Source organism: Octopus bimaculoides, chromosome 6, assembly GCF_001194135.2.
Source record: "Octopus bimaculoides isolate UCB-OBI-ISO-001 chromosome 6, ASM119413v2, whole genome shotgun sequence".
In the NCBI taxonomy this organism is placed as follows: Eukaryota; Metazoa; Mollusca; class Cephalopoda; order Octopoda; family Octopodidae; genus Octopus; species Octopus bimaculoides.
Window position 1 is genome coordinate 111,693,573 of NC_068986.1, and position 16,156 is coordinate 111,709,728.

Genomic DNA, 16,156 nt, shown 5'->3' on the forward strand with positions numbered 1-16,156 from the left:
ACACACACATATATATATATATATATATATTGCAAACAGAATGGTAGAGGTACAGAGAGAGGGAGACAGAGATATACGTTTACCTAGGAATCTAAATGGCGTGAAGAAACATATGAATGTCAAAAGTCATTTCGAAAATGTACAATTTTCTCAATATACATTTAAGGGTCAGTCACCTTATATTATTAAATGTCTTTGTCTACAAAACGCTATCACCTCTTCTGTCAAAGCTTGCAGTATTGAAATATCGATTTGGCAGGTGAGGACCCTTAGCCATTAATGTACGAAATACAATTTCTGTTAGTAAACATATTTAAGACAATATACTGAAGTAAAAAAAAGTAAATTAAATAATTAGCTATAAAAATACATCATATAAAAAAATCAAAAGAGAAATATTCTTCGTGATAGAATAATATTAGATTAAATTAAATGGTGTTCCAGAATGATATTTAACATGAAATCTTCTAGGAAACAGAGTCTTCTGTTGATTTGTTAGATTTTCGTGTTACCACAATATTGTCAGCGAACGTATTTTGCGGAAGAATGTATCGAATATCTCGTCACCTCATGCCACTATTATATTTATCATTTAACGTGTGTGTGTGTGTGTGTGTGCGTGTGTGTGTGTGTGTGTGTGTGTGTGTGTGAACGCGCGCGAGTGTATGTATGTATGTATGTATGCATGCATGTATGTGTATATATAACGTACATATACAAATATACACATACAGACACACACAGACACGCGCACGCAAATATTTATATAACAAAGATGAACGCCTGTGAGTCGAGAAAAAGGTTCGACCATGTAGAAAAAAAAATACCAGAAGTTAATTATTGTGTAAAATTTTCCAAGAAAGAAAAATGCATTTGATCTCGAGTCTCCGGGTTTCCCCCTAAGGGAGCTACGATCCCTTTTCCAAAATTTTGTACATGGAACAGACCACGCAACCCACAAAAAGAAAAAAAGAATAACCGGTCGAAGGAAGATAACTAAATAAAATTTAAGGGAAAAATTAACGTGAAATGTCATAGAGGCCGCAATAACGTGTGTCTGTGGAAAAGAGCGAACATGATTTAATTCATTTAGTTTTAATACCTTCCAGTCTGTCCTTGAAGTTCAAAACGGAGAAAACCAAAAACATAAATAGAAATTTATTGAACTTAAGTATTGCAACAAACAAGAATACAAATAGCTTTTCTTAGATGAATATAGTATGATGATGAGAAAATCAATTCAAAGTTATTATTCATTCTACAAATTTAATTTGCTGATCCCATGCTAAAGCTTCCTTATAGACAATGTTTTGTGTTCTACAAGTAGGGGCGAAAAGGAAAAGATTATTCTTGCTTCCCACTCTGTAAGCCCCAAAATATAATACAGCATGTGAAAAACATCGAAAAAAACAGACGTGTTGGAAAGTGAAGTCGTTTGAACTCGAAGGGCATATTGGCCGATATTAAAGGTGAGGAATATCAACATCTCCTGCTTTTCAGAGACAAATGATTGTGGGTTCTATGACATTTCCGTCAATTTCTTCAACTCTTGTGTCATTGCATAGCTTTGTTTCAGAAAAGTTTGGCCTATTCTCTATTGAAGGCAACCCCCTATATGTAAAATATAAACACACATATATATATATACTCTTTATTCTTTTACTATCTTTTACTTGTTTCATTCAATTGACTGTGTCCATGCTGGAGCACCGCCTTTAATCGAATAAATCGACCCCAGGACTTACTCTTTTTAAGTCTAATACTTATTATATCGTTCTCTTTTGCGAACTGCTAAATTACGGGGACGTAAACACACCACCATCGGTTGTCAAACACACACACACACACACAAACACACAGATATATATATATATATATATATATAAATAGATAGATGTCGATATACATATATATATATATATATATATATGCATAGACACATATATACAGATACATATAAATACATACACACATATCTATTAGTAATATCCATAGCCTCTTATGTATGTCTATCTGGACGGGGTTAAGAAATAACAGTAAAGTCCGTTCGATCAGACAGCTATGTTCAAGTGGCTACGAACATTACTTGCTAGTACAATCACAACGTTGATCTCTTATAGTGATCTTAGACCTACCATTCTTGTTTGTTGGAAAATCAGCGACAGTATGTAGCATAAAACTAGATATATTGCGAGTAGAAGCGATCTACTGCTATGACTGTCAGATGAGGTATCCAGTACTGAATAGAAGCAGAAATTTCCCGAAACAAGTCTGGTCCCGTCACCAGAAAGTGGTAGGGTTCGCTCCACTGCTCGCAATATCTTGGATGCAGCTCTACATTGTCGACCAGCTAGAGGATATGGCCTCTTGTGGTTAAATAATCATAGTAAAGTCCGTTCGAAATGACAGACATGTTGAAGTGGCTACGAACATTACTAACAAATATTAATCACACACACACACATACGTGCACACATATACACACACACACCATCCTAACAAATATAAAACACACAAAGACCACAATAAACACACACGCCACAATAAGCCCTGGGACCAATGAAAAACGGCTCTCACACACACAAACACATGTATACACACCCACACACACACACACATACACACACATAGAGACATGCACATAGACATTCTGACTTCTTAGACCAGTCCCCAAAACTACTGAATCATGACAGACTAGCCCCAAAACAAAAAAAAACCCTTTTAATTCTACATTGCTCTTCCTTCTCCCACCCCAACCAGCCCCCCACACGTATGTGTGTTCCTTAAAATAGCAAACATTCCCTAGATACAAACAAAAGAGAAAGCATGTTAAAAAGACGGGTCAGTTTCTCTCCAATTTTTTGTAAATTCTTAAATATATCTCCTGAGTATATATATATATATATACTACCAAACACTTTCTGTTGAATACTCTCGTTTAAACTGTTTTAAACATATTCTTATTATTATCAAAGAGTGTATATATGTAGTTTAATACTCTTAATACTTATGTGACAACCAAAGCTTATATAAAGCTTTACATTGTACTTTTGACAACCTTTTTCTAAAAAAGTGAAACCGGTCAAGTGAATAAACATCTTTAAAATTGCATATCCACTTCAGTCGGCTTTGGCATTCTGCTTCCACGTGCAATAATGTACGACTGATTTTCCAGCGAAACCACTATTATAATTAAACATAATCGTCTCCTTTATATGTGAACTCATTCTCGTTTTAGAAATCATTAGAATACTTACCATTCTTAAAATGTTGTCATTACAGTCTTTTATTCCTCCAGGAATGACATTTGATATGGCATTGAATATGGCGTTAAACCATGCGTTTAAAAGCTTCATGTCATATATTCCTTGCTTATTTATTATGTTATCCTGCTGTTATACGATAGTGCCTGTCATACATATTCCCATCTACCATTAATCACCAACTCTTATATGTCTGTCATTTAAAGAAATTAAATGAGCTTCTTCATCTGAAGTGAGTAAAATTTAGCCCACGCCTGAAATTTCAGCCTCTTTCACTTTGGAAATAGAATACTGTAGAAACTTTTGAAATACAAAAAGATGAAAATATATCATACAAAATGAACGACGGAACCTATAAAACAAACCTCCATTTTATCTTAATTTGTATACCCATCAACATTTAAAATCTTCGATTCATAATCTTTCGAATTATAAAGGCGGTTCATGGGCAAGACGGTTACAGTTTCGGAAATAGTACCACATATTTATATTTTAAGCTCCAGATCACATTTGCGTATCTAGGTGTGGCTTTCGTTTCCATTTCCACGTTGGTATGTCAAAATGGCTTCTTTCTAACGTAACTTTCCGTGTTTATGAAGAAAATGTTATTGTTTCTATTCGTCAACTTTTTTCGTTATATCCTGCTTCTCAACACTGTTATTTTATTGCTGTTATTATTGTACTATGCGTCATTTCTCTCTGAATTCGCTAAAGCTTTTTATTTTATAGTTTTCTGTTATTTCAATTATAACTTCCGGTTACGCAGATTTGTCATACTGTTTCTCTGTTCACTTCGTTGAACAATATGTTTTCCTCGGACGATTTTCTTGTATCCGGTTTCCGTAGACATTCAATTCTGCGATTTCCATCGATATCTGGTCACCAGGTATTTACTTCGACTGTCGATTTACAGCAGTTTAAGAAAATAATTTTTTTTTTCGGAACCTAACACCGAGTATCCATATATTCTGTTAAGTGATTCTTTTTTTTTTTTTTTAAGTTAAAATAATTAGGTTTAATCCTTAATATTTTAAACTTACAGATTGCTGTAGTCACTATCTTTTTTTACACTGAAAATTCAATAATTCGTTTTACATTCAAGTTTTTCTTTTAACCCAATATTCTATATACTAATATTTATGAATTTATCCACTTCAGATTCCAGTGTAAAAAAGAATTTTTTTAAAAATCCTATTGCATAAAATATCATTTAGTTGATATTTCACTTTACTTGTGTATAAATTTGATTTACTGGTATACGAATTAGCAAATTCACTAACGTGTCGGATATCATAACAAAATATCTTTACGCCTCACTACATTCAGAATTAAAATTTCATTGAAATCAAAATTGTATTTAATATTTAGGAGTGAAAAATATACTGCGTCAATTTCATTTTGAGTGATTGGCTGAATTAATTCCGAAATATTTGTCTTTGTGCCAATCTAAGAATTTAATAATTTTTCCAGCATTATGTAGCGTTTATTGTATATTTATAATGCATTGCACAACGTTTCCAGAGAGTAAACTTGCTGCCCCTTTCGCTGAGGTTCTATAGGACCAATTGCAAATGAAATATAAATCAACCTCTGTCGTTTAGGTAATTTAGCTTTAGAATAATTTATGATAAAGAAGAAATTATGTTCTGAGGTTACATGGTATTTGTGACATATCCGCCAAAACACCTTCAACGAAAAGTTTTATATCTTGAAATAAAAATGCAAATTGAATTATGCGAACGTGTATACAAGTTAGCAGAAAAAGAAGTCCCGGATGACTCTAGCTTTAACACAATTAATTGTAGCTTGAGTCACTTTGATCTGGTTGACCGTTCATCAACTAAAATTGGATTCATTAAAGAATAATAATTTTGAAATGCATCGATCTGAAATACATAATGATCAGTCGTTCGTTTTCATGCAGAAACCTCATGCAAACCGCTACAATTGTTATATCTTTATTGTTTACGTTTAACAGACTTCTTAACTATGGGACTTCAGTTATTCTTAATGACAGAGCACAGGTATAGTCCTGTTAAGACATCCACATTGATAGTCTTTGGTTCCATGCGCCTTCAAAAGTCAGTTCTCATCGCCAATCAGGTGTTATTTTAAATTGCTCGACAGATCAGATTGTATGTGAGGACTTGGTTAATGAAATTCTACTATAGCCAAATCTCCACTTAATTCTTGCATAGGAAATCGGTTTGACCCTTCGTATGAGAATTCCGTCAGATGTATTTTCCATATTAATGGATAGGATGATAGAGCTAATCCGACAGCTAATCTAGGACCAACACTTGGTTCTTGGGTGCCTTTAGCGGAGAGAAGTCTTGTACTTCGTAATTATGTAGTCCCGGTGTCACATCTGGAGACATTTTCCTTTCTTTCGGCCACAATTACGGAAGCCCTGGAATGACATTCTGGTGGCTGTCTTTACGCTTTTGGCTACTATTATTATAAAAGCACGAAAGTTGTAATTATGTAATTAACATTGAATACTAATAGCATTTTGCTTGAAGAGTGTCAGCATTAAATTATATGTTGATTTCTTCAAGTCAATTGAATTGAACATTAGATTCTTAGCTGTAATTGTCTAGTTTCGTTACAACTATTGATTGCTCCTTAGACATCAGATTCGTTAACCTAAACATTAATGCCTGCTTCTCCGAAGCCTGTGGATTTCTGTGCTTGAGCTATTGCAAATAATGAATGTTCAAAGAGATTTCTCTTGAGTAATCATGTCTTTTATTATTAACTGTTTAACAAGTTGTGGTCTGAGAGATTAACGCTATCACTGAAATTCTAACTGAAGTCCATGCCCAGTCGATATCCAGTTGCATTCAACATAACCCTCCCATGGGAGTGTCTAAGCTTAGGAATGTAACGAAGTAATGTTGGAACAATGAAATGTAAACAAGGTGATAAAACGTCATCCGTTTAAATCCAGAAGTATTATTTTATAACTTCCAGCCCTAAAGCTGTGGTCATGCTGGGGCACCGTCTGTATAATCATCCTTTCAATGACTTATTTTAGTGAAAGAGGGAGTTCAAATCTGCTGCCCTATATATATATATCGGTCAAGGCGCGTTCTCCACTATTCGAAGCAGTGTTGGAATTCTTGCGAAGTGATGCCTTTCTAACGCCTCTGTTGTTTCCTTCTTTACCTCTTCCACATCTGCAAATTCCGTAGCACCAGCTTTGATCACCAGTGATTATCTTCGAAGAAAGGTCTGGATACACTGAGTATTTTTTAATATGTCAAATTAAAGTGTCATAAAATTATGAAACACATTGTAACTGTTTCGGTTGAGTATTAAATTGATATATATATATGTGTGTGTGTGTGTGTGTGTGTGTGTGTGTGTGTGTGTGTGTGTGTGTGTGTTGTAAGTCAATACTGAATCAAATGCCACAAAATAGCAGCAAAAATGAAAGGATGTCAGATATATATGAGAGGAGTTCAATATGGCTATAGATTAATGGAGATGAAATTAAAGTCTGTAATCTACTAAACAATGAACAGTAATAGGAAAAGCTAGATTGAAATAGAACGAAAGTGCAGGTTCTTTCAGTGGTCTTCGTGCCAAACTGTACACAATTCAGTTTATGAATAAACGATCACCTTTAGATAAATGGTACGTTCCCGGGACCCACGTGTAAATTGATGTGCGAAAGTATCATGAGACCAACTTAGAATTATAATCCAAGTGAGCCCGGTTTCCGTAGACTGCCAAAGACTAACTGGTCTAAACACTTGCTTGACGAGAAGTCTCCTGTAAAAAAACTTCTCTGCTCACCCCACAGCGAATTCCACTTGCTGTTCGCATCTTTGCTTCAAATCAACATCATATGCATTTATGATATTATTTATAGTCGGTATATCCCCCAGTAGATTATTCTACTTACGTCTTATTGCAAATCTTAATTTATTGAGAATAGTATGCTCTCCCTTTAGAGAGATCATTAGCCTCTCATTAAGTCTAATTACTCGTCTGCTGATTAAAGTTGTAAATTCACATGAATTATCCTTTTTAGTTCACTCACGACGTTAGCCAGTATTTAACACTACCATCCTGTACACCCTATTGCGATAAATTATGAAATTTTATTTAGAGGTTTATGACGAGAGTTAACACCAATAAGGTGAATAATTATAAATTAGCCACAATGAGTTGATATCAATGATTGGGCGGATATTGCTACACAATATTGGACAAAAGAACAGAGGAGGAAACGGGGCTGTGCATCCCCAAATTTATATTCTCAATATATATTAGAAGTACTAAGGATCAACTGTAAAATGGGTTAGTTTGTTATGTGATATGTGAAATAAACAAATAAACAATGAATATTGTCTTGTTTTACATTTGTTGGATGCTGAGATACAGCTAATGTTATTTGAGCCATATATGTATCCCTTGATACTTGCACGTCTACGTAGAAATAACATAGTTGCACCTCCATAGAAATAGCAATGAAACATCTTTCAAATCACACCCTATGGTCTTGAACAAGCGGTCCATTTGTATTGTAAGTATAGATAACATTAAAAAAAATAAGTTGGTTCAAGCTCAGATATTTCTGACTGCGTGCGTGGTGGATCAAAGTTAAACTTAGTATATAACTGCAAAAACGGCCTGGGTCATCAGAGCATTTTTACACATATGTTCATTATCAACATCCTTACAAATCGCTGTTTTCTAAAGACAACGATATGTTAATAGTTGTAAGAATGACAAAGACGGCCAAACTAATATAAAATTGGTTTGCACGCTATCTTAGGGGGAAAATATATATTAGGATTCAAGTGATATTTCTCTACTTTATTTCACATGTTAGGAACTTTACTCATTTCTGCAGAGGATCATAATTAGTGAAATATTAACCCAAGAGCACCAGGTAACGATGACCTCATAACATTTAAGTATGGCTTTCACAATAACCTCCCGTCCGCTATGGGCGGATTGGAAATTCATTTCTCGGATTAACACCAGTATCTTATGTTTGTGTGATTCAGCAGAATCAATATGTTGCAGACCCTCGCAAAAGTAATACGATAAATTGATATTGTAAAGTAGTGCTTCATGATGTAGCACACACATTCGTCCTATATTTTTCACCTGTAAATAATATAGGCCTTGCCATTTTTCTGTTACTGAATCATTGGAAGTAATGTAAATTACCTGACAAAAATGCAGTGCCATTTTTGTAAGTCACGAGATTGAGTGTATGACTCTATCGCGAATGGTTATCTCGCAGGGGCGGTTGGAAGTAGAATCATCCAATTTCTATTGGGATGTGAACGCATTTGCAATAGTCCTGAATCGATATTACCACAGAAATCTACAATTATCAATAACGACCGGCTCGTAACCAATTGTAAACGATCAATCAACTAAGCTAAATTATTCGGAACCATTTTAACGATAAAAACAAATCATTAAACATTGTGATCGCCACTCTTTTACTACTTGATTCGTTCTATAATAATTAATTTCCAGTTGATTTGTGTCAAATTGGAAAACTTCAGTATTTAGCCCAAGGGAACCATAAAATTTCACATACAGGCTACGAAATACCAATACATCGGAATCTAAACCGAAATGTGATTTGTATAGGTATTCATACATACTCGTATAAATACACAAAATGAAAGATAGAATAGACTTGTAAAAGAACGTATGTTAGGCTAAAGTGAAACTTGTAATACAACTCTAAATAAAGACATTTTAAACCTTAGGAATGTAATGAGAGAAAAGTAATGGCGAAACATAGCAGATTGACCGCTTAATATCCAATGTGTTAAAATTGGGAAAGCTTTCATTGAGCGGAAATCAATCTGCCCTAAACGGAAATTGATGTTTCTGAAATTGGGCTATTACTTTCTTAACTCTAGCAGCAATTGGATACATTCAATGTTATGTTTAAGTTTGTTGGTAAAACACAAAGACCTGGACGCTCATATATACACACATAAAGCAGATACAGATACACCGTACACACAAACCCAGTAATGCGTTTGCAAATACATAACATACACCATTTTACAAATACTACAGTGGAGAGAAACATACATACACCCACATAAACATGAATCTGTATGTTTAATTGCCTGTATATGCATATACATACTCTCACACACATACAGATACGCACATATATATATTATTTTCTCATCACACTCGCATGTACGTACGTGTGTGCATATATGTATATTACTCAAACGCTCACATATATTTATGTATAATGTATATCTTATGATATCTTAAAGCCTCTTATCTGTTATCCCTTTCCACGCACATACACGCGCACGCATACGATGCATACATATAAAGTTCTTTCTAGAAACAGTTTTACTAAAATATGAGATAGGCAATGTTGTGATGTCTTTTCTTATAAATGAAAAACTCACCGCCAAAGTGTGCACTAAACAAGAGGCACAATAACAGAAGCAACACCAGGACAACCACTTAGTTTATAATCATGAATGTGACTATATTTGTTTCAAATGTTGTTATAAGGCCAAAGTTTGTGATTGTATTAATCGTTTGTTCGCTTCTCAACTTCTTTCCGAGTAAAAGTATATTTCTGAATGGTATCCTTTTTTTTTGGGGTGGGGTGTATCTCCAATTGGTGGACGCCTTGATTTATATTTCTGTTCATACATTCTTCGTAATGTTAACATTTCTCTTGTGGTTATGCCTCATGTTGTTTTTGGTCATTGTTTTTGTATTTGAAATTCAGCAGTTGATTTCAGTCAAATGCCTGTTCTTGTTTAGCCATTTGGCAAACATTCCCTGACATGTATTCTACTGAAGTCTTTCTTTCTTTATTTTCCTGATATTGTGTATTTGACCAATCATGATTAACAAATGCCACGAGTTTTCACGAAAGTTGTGTGGCTTCTACGCGCCAATTTACACGATATTTCTTGAAGAGGGCATTACGAATTACATGACCCAATTTCAAGAACCACTTCGACCTTTGGCGCAGTGATTATATTATGGAGCTTTTTTTTTTATATTAGATAGGTTGTGTTGTCTAAGTATCAGGATACATTTTACCTAAGTACCGATAAAAAATTACGCCTCACCAAACAACAAGCAAAGCATGTCGAGTAAAGCAAATTCTACCAACAAAGGCTAAATGATACTGAACGCTTTGCAGAGTGTGGTTATGGTAGTTTGTGAAGCATCTTCTTCGCTAATCTTAAAATACTAATCTGTAAATTGTTATTAACTTCAATGTAGGGCATAGAACTAGGCGAATTCACGTCGAACTACCATCTGATTGCCAGCCGAAGGGGAAAATATTTTGTTAGGCGGCGAGCTGGTAGAATCGTTAGCACACCGAGCTAAACGCTTAGCAGTAGTTCGTCTGCCGTTGCGTTCTGAGTTCAAATTACGCCGAGGCCGACTTTCTCTTTCATCCTTTCGAGGTCGATTAAATAAGTACCAGTTACGATTTAGTCCGTTTGTGTGTCCTTGTTTGTCCTCTCTATGTTTAGCCCCTCTGTGGGCAATAAAGAAACAAATATTGTTTGTGTGGTTTATCAATTCGGCCCTGATGGAGCAAATCTATGAGAGCAAAAAGGGATAAAAGTACCTCATTCATGGTCAACCTAGCTTTAGTTGCTTTTATTCAGGGAACTACAATATCCAATGAGTCGATCTAACTTGTTTTAAGATATTTGTGTATAATATGAAATAAATGTGGATATAACTTCTTTCAGTTGGATCAAGCAATTAGTGGATGTCTGAATAGCTTCAAATATTTCTTCTTATTACCGCTGCTGAAGCTTACTCAATACAACCAATCCCTCAATGCCAAATTCCAACAAATTTAAACGACTTACTTATGTGTCTGTATATATATAACAATATATTTTATCCATGGATATATCCCAAGGCTAGATATAAAATACTATGAAATTAACTGCGTTTGAATGCTTTTTCTTAGTTGAAACTAATTTACCACATTTTTAACGTTTTTCAATTGCATCATCCAGCTATCTGCTGATTTCTATCGCTAACGGCTTGTGAAAATCATAAATAGTATTTGTATTGCTGCACACATTTTATGTATGAAGTTCATTTCGTTTCTACCTACGTTAAGTACCCCAAGGAAAGAGTGAGTAAGCAATCACTTGATCTGCGAGAAATGTAGAGAAAGTACACGGCCTGAATAAAGACAGGATGCGCATGACTTGAATGTTTTCCTCAAAGATTTTCTCGATTACTACTATCGCATAATTAAATAACTGTTTCTGTGTGTGTGTGTGTGTGTGTGTGTGTGTGTGTGTGTGTGTGTGTGTGTGTGTGTGTGTGTGTGTGTGTGTGTGTGTGTGTGTGTGTATGTGTGTGTGTGTGTGTGTGTATGTGTGTGTGTGTGTGTGTTTTCAGAATTGTACCAATTATCAAATACCATCACCAAGGGCAGTTATTAACATTTCGTTTCAGGAATATATCCTCCCACACCACTAAATTATAATCTTGTCTGGAACTGTTCTGCTGGCCGATTTACAGAATAGATGTCATAATAATTAACAGACAAAGAAAAGTGTAATCAAAGCATTTGATGGGAACATATTAATTAACGAATAACAGCAAATTGAGTTAGACATTTCTAAGATACACATCCGGTGAAGACAAAAATAATAATATTACGTGTGATTCCGGTTAAAAATGTATAAACCACTGATCTAGGAATTTAAAAATATAGCTGCATTTCTCTTCAGTTGCTGTACGATTGCTTTGATAGTGTAGAACGTTGACTACACACAAAACGCTGTGGGTAGCAATGGTTACTTCCTATTTGCTTACCCCTTGAATATATGAAAAATGGTTTATATTTCCTTCAGAGTTTGCTTGTGCTACATTTATCGAAACTCGAAAGAATCCCTCTCAACACATGGTTATGATACCTTCCGCACCACTTCTGCTCATGATCAGAGATGTACATACTGACAGTCACCGAGGAATATGCTCAACTGGTTATGATCAAGCAGTTGACAAGCAAATATGTAGTATTGAGCAGAATATTTGGTATAACGATATTTCTGCTTCAGCAAATCAGCGCAGAATGTAATGATAAATAGGTCATTTTCAATAATCGATCACAGAAGCAAAGCTTGAAGGGGATATTGAACATTTCCTTCGAAATCTAGATAGAGAAATTTTGGAAGAATCACTTACTGACCAAATACAAAAACAATAAAAATTTTGTTACACAGGCTAATCGTACAGCGACAATGATACACCGGGGTTACCCAGTCTCTTAGAACAAATAGAAACGAATTTTCCTTAGACGTCAACAAATAGTGCTGGAAACGAAAACCGTCGGATCATATATCCTTCTATATACGATACACAACACCCAAGAAAAATACTAATAACTGGAATGAATTTAATAAAAGGTTTGTTCGATATGGGACACCGTTACCCTAAGTACTATTCACATAAAAGAGTACCATACAAAACGATTTTCAGCACGAAGTCTATTCAAAATGTTAACCAGCTATTAGTAAATTAGGTAAAATGCAGTAAACTATTTTACTGATGTGAATAAGAACAGGGTGCAATATAAATATATTTGTGAAGAGAAGTACAATTAAATCACAACTGAAATGACTGATCGTCGACGTAATCAAGAAGGAAATATGTGGCGACAAACAGCCCTATCACACACTAAGAATAACAACGACTCATGGTTATTTACTTATGACTATCTCTGTCAGAAACACTGTGAATATTAATTTGCTCTTTTGCTGTAAATAATTATGGAGACTAATGTTTTTCGTTTATGATACAATATAAACCAACCCTCGATCTAACAGCACGTTTTATGCCATTAAATCTAGATTCGCAACGATTCTACGTTTCAAAGACTAACTGAAAGCTTTCAAAAGAATAACTCTTGTGAAATGCCATATATGGGCATTGTAAACACTATAGTGTGTCGGATATCAAGACTTACTTTGCTCCCCAGCTGTTTCATTTTTACTTTTACTTCGCTTGAAATTAGTCTGACTTTCGCTAAAAATGCACAATGACCGTTTGCGCACGTTCCATACAGAGACAAATCTTCAATAACGAAAGGTGCATCGTTGATGTTTTCCAGTTTGAAAATTAATTTAAATGTCCATACAAAAATAAAAAGCAAGAAACCACAACAGATTGAAACTGAAATCTAATATCTCAATAAGATGTGTGAAAAAATGAATAGAAAATAAGAAAACATTTAAAAGTTTTTGCTTCTGTGAATAGAAAATCTCTTTAAAATCCGATAAACCCTTGAAGATATATACTGTCTTAAACATAAGTAATGTTTTGAAGATTGGCTTCAAAAGTATATCTCTTTCAATATGATAATTTATACATCTTACACACGTAATGTCATATAATGTCTAAATAGTCTTCACAAGAAGATAAAGGTGATTGCATTCGTCTTGTTTGTGATAGTATATAATTTAAAGGACTGCGACCAGTCGGAAGCCAAAACAATTTTTCTTTTGTTTACTTGTATTGCTAGTGACTGATAAGTTTTATATGATAAATCTGGTTGAGATAATGGAGGATTAAAGTTTGAAAGCTTATCTATTGATTATTCTCAATATTTTTCCACTCATGACTGATTTGTTTTAACTAAATGCTTTTACTTGTTTGAACAACAGTTTGACATCCACATGAACATTTGTTTATCGATGTCTGCCTTCGGAAGGAATTTTTCGGATGCAAAAACTGTAGGATGTGACTAATGCGTTAAATATAAATATATTTGCAAAAACAATGTAATACACATATTAACCTTCCATAAAATATCAATATTTGTGTCGCTGACGTACGAAAAATATGGGAAATTTCTAGAAAAGAGTACAAAATAAATTTTATGAAAGTGTGTTAAATATAGATTTATTTATTTATTTACTTATTTATCTACTGTTAGCAACATCCCAATAAAAATGAATCCTATACACTTTATAGATACACACTCGCACATATACACGCATACATATATATATATGTATGTGTCTGTGTGTGTACGTGTCTGTGTGCACACAAGCGTGCGCGTTGGTGTGTGTCTATGTGTGCCTCTGTGCGTGTGTGTATGTATGTGTATCAGTGTGTGCGTGTTTGTATGTATATGTGTAAGGTAAATAATGTCTTTTCTTTTTAATTTATAAGCGGACATTTTACACATATGTTTATTTATCAATAAATCCTTTTACAGCTTGTTTTACGAATAGTTTTAAATTGAAAATCATCAAAAGCATTTCTCCTTCTTGGATTTCTTAATTCTAACAAGAACAACATGAAAAACCGTATCAATAATAAAAGCATAATTAATAATAATAACAACAACAAGAACGGCAATAACACCAATAAAAATATGAATAATAATAATGGAATTTTGTATCAAAGGAAATATTTAAAACATTATCTAAAACAACTATTGATTCACATTTTTATTTTTAAATTCATTTTCAGTAGAATCTAATACCAGATGTGAAGTAGATTTGGTTTTAAGACTTTCAATCTGTTATCGAAAAGTAAATGGAAACAGACGACAGAATATAACGAAAAGAAAACAAAGAAAAGGAAGATCAATATTAAAAATACAAATATGGAATCTACTGATAAAGGAATTGCTGGATGAAAGCTTTTAACTTGACTATAGAGAAACACATATTAATGGGTAAAGATCTCTGTGGAATAAGGGATAAAAACCAATTGTGAAGACAATCTTTATAAATCCATGTACAGTACTGTAAAACATTTTTAATATGACCTATTTGGGAACACATACATAATACAAACAGATATTGAATTACTAAAATGTTTCGCTAGTCATTAGGGATTAGAATGTCTTTTATTTTTCCAATTATAAAATATATTTTCAACTTTAAAATGAAAAATCATTCAAAATTGCGCAGAGATTTATTTATAGCAAATATTATTATAGTATAGCACTATTTACGAGACCAAGATGTGCCTGTCCGAATGACCGATCTTGTAGAAGAGAACAAAAATTATGGTAGTTAATATGAAAATAATGAAGTATATTATTTATTGCTATATAATGTAAATAGGATAGTTATGGACGCAATATCATTGAATGAGTAAGAAGCCCGGTTCGCAGTTCTCTGATGACTGATTCGATACTATTGTAAGACATCTTAGTGAAGTTACTTTTCCAGTCACTTGGGTTAATTAAGCTCGTCAGTGAAAGTAGGATGACAGAAATTGTGAAGAAACCTGCTTGATGTCGAATGTCTCTAATACCTCAACCGATAGAATACCTATAGCTAACACTTTTTCGTACTGATTCGGTATCCTTTCGTTCGACGTTGCTGATAAGGTACTTGAAATGTTTTGAACACTTATCTGTATTCCACCTACGGCATTTTTTTTACCTCTTCTTACCTATTATATACGATCTATGAAAAATAAAGTGAAATGGTTAAAAATCAATTTATGATCTTGCATAAAAGACGGAAATCAAGTAACTCTACAACAGAAATTTAAAACCACGATATAAAACCATAGACTTTTCTAACGGTGATTCTACACAAGAATGGCTATCTTGTAAGCGGCATAAACGCAGGCAAGTTGCAGACTTTGCTCCACAACCTCAAGAATCTAGGTACTGTCCCACAACGTGGCAAACAGGGTGTGTGTATTCTATTAAAGCGTCGGGCCGACAAAATGCATGGGAGTGGATTTGGTAGACGGAAAGTAAAATAATCCCTTCTTGTATCTCTCTCTCTCTCTCTCTCTCTTTATATATAAAGGCTTTCTCTATTCCCGAGCGTTAAACTAATACATCCCTTTGTTGTTTACACCACCTGTCCTCGTCTGTTGTTTTTTTCGTAAATTTTCCCATATATATA